Source organism: Choloepus didactylus, chromosome X (genome assembly GCF_015220235.1).
Source record: "Choloepus didactylus isolate mChoDid1 chromosome X, mChoDid1.pri, whole genome shotgun sequence".
Taxonomy (NCBI): Eukaryota; Metazoa; Chordata; class Mammalia; order Pilosa; family Megalonychidae; genus Choloepus; species Choloepus didactylus.
Genome location: NC_051334.1, coordinates 133,805,919 through 133,808,220, shown reverse-complemented (window position 1 = coordinate 133,808,220; position 2,302 = coordinate 133,805,919). Strand labels below are relative to the sequence as shown.

At 35.8% G+C, this 2,302-nt stretch overlaps 1 non-coding gene across 1 annotated transcript; it reads right to left on the bottom strand.

Annotated features, from left to right (window-relative positions):
• Positions 1-270: 270 nt before the first annotated feature.
• Positions 271-379, bottom strand: LOC119523877. Its single transcript, XR_005214684.1, has one exon. It is a non-coding gene; the product is annotated as a U6 spliceosomal RNA (small nuclear RNA).
• Between the last annotated feature and the right edge of the window lie 1,923 nt (positions 380-2,302).

Sequence of the window (2,302 nt, the reverse complement as noted above, 5' to 3'; positions counted from 1 at the left end):
TCTCCCCCATGTAAAAGCAGTTTTATATTTGCACATTTAGTCACCATAATTGACCACTCTAGGTTTCATTAAGTTATACATTCCCAGTCTTTATCATCTATCTTCCCTTCTGATGTCATACATGTCCCCTAGCTATCCTCTTTCAACTTCAGTCTCAGACATCTTTGCTCAGTGTACTTAAAATATTGTGCTACTGTCTCACAGTATTGTGCTATCCATTTCTGGATCTATACAATCAATCCTTTTTTACATTCTATACTTCTTCAGCAAAAAGATATGGAACACTTCATGATTTGCCTGTCATCCTTGTACAGGGGCCAGGTAATCTTCTCTTTATCATTGCAATTTCAGTATATGTGCTTGCTACCAAAGTGAGCCCAGACATGTTTTTTTGGGGTCCAGAGGGTGGAACATGCTGGTTTGAATCCATTATGTACCCCCTGAAAAGCCATATTTGTTAATCTAATCTTGTGGGGACAGACTTATTTTGGTTGGGGCCTTTTGATTATATTGTTACCATGGAGATGTGACTTTGTCCATTAAAGGTGGGTCTTAATCATCTTTACTGGCTTGCTCTATGAGAGCATAAAAGCCAGAGACATTTTAAAGAAAGTTCAGAGACACATAGAAAGAAAATGTCCAGAAATATTTTGGAGACAGCTGTTGAAATCAGAATGAGGAGAGAAGCTAAGATATTAAATCCAGATTTTGTCCCAGAGAAGCTAAGAAAGGAACCTCAGATGCTTAGAAATTCCCTGGGAGAAACAAGCAAGGATGCACAGGAGCTGAGAGAAGCTAAGCAGAAGCTAACCCCAGGAGATGCTCAGCAGACTTTTCCATGGGTCTTCCCATGTGACAGAGGAACCCCAGATGCAATTGGGCTTTCTTCAGAGAAGGTATTTTCCTTTTGATGCCTTAATTGGGACATTTTCATGGCCTTAGAACTGTAAATTTGTGAAGTAATAAACCTCTATTGTGAAAGCCAATCCATTTCTGGTATTTTGCATTCTGACACCTTTACCAAACCAGAACACCCCTAAAGCCAATGCCATTTGCCAGAAATCTCAGATTAATATAACCACATTAATAATTGAAAAATGTTCCCAGTATTTGAAAGAGTTCTAATCTGATGGGTTTTTAAGAATGTTGGGTAGAAAATAAAACAGTAGGATGTAACACTGACTGGGAGCTGTTCTACTTTAAGAGAGGACTTATATGTGTGAAACCTAATTTTAAAGATACCAAATTGGCACAGAACAGTTTGTTATAAAAGACATACCCTCATGTATTTTCTTAGCAGTTCTAGTATTACATTAAGAATTGTATCTATGTTGTAAATTTGTGCAATTACTTAAGCATTAAAGGGCCTGTAACTGTAAAACTGAATTTCCATACCATTATTTTTGGCTTCATTTCCCTGAGCCCCATTAAAGTATAATTGTTATAACCTTATCATTTTATTCACACAAGTCTTAGTTTTAGAGTAGCAAAATAAATGCATGATATATTTTCTCCTCTGTGTATCATTCCAGCCTTTATTATTTGGGTCACTGACATTGTAATTTTGGATATGGAATAAAAAATTCTGTCTTGCTCAAAGTGTTGGGAAATGGCATATAGCTTAGGATTGACATATTTTAAAATTTTGTTTACAATCACATATATACACCTCAACATTTCCTGTTTGAATCTCTTTTAAGTGTACAATTCAGTGGCAATAATTGCATTCACAATAACATGTTACCATCAGAGAGATCACTCAGAACACCAACATTCATTTTCTAAATCTTTTCATGACCTCAAACAAAAATTCTGCACCCATTAAACAATAACTTCCCATTACCCTCACTTCCTGGCTCCTGGTAAACTGTCATCTTCTGTTTCTAGCAATTTGCTTATTCTGTTTCATTTAAGTGAGGTTATACCACATTTGTCTTTCTGCATCTGGTTATTTCACTCAACATGATATATTCAAGTTTCATCCATGTAGTAGTTTGTAACAGAACTTCATTCCTTTTATGTCTAAATACTCTTATATTGTATGTATATACCACATTGTGTTCATACATTCATCTGTTGATGGAAACTTGAGTTGCTTCCAGATTTTGTCTATCATGAATAATGCTGCTCTGAACATTGGTGTACAAAATATCTGAGTCCCTGCTTTCAGTTCTTTGGGGTATATACCAAGAAGTGGGATTTTTGGCTCATATGGTAATTCTACAATCAACTTTTTCTGGTAACTGTGTCATATTTTGCAAATGTGCTACAAAGGACTGGTAAAATCAGAGCATATGTGACT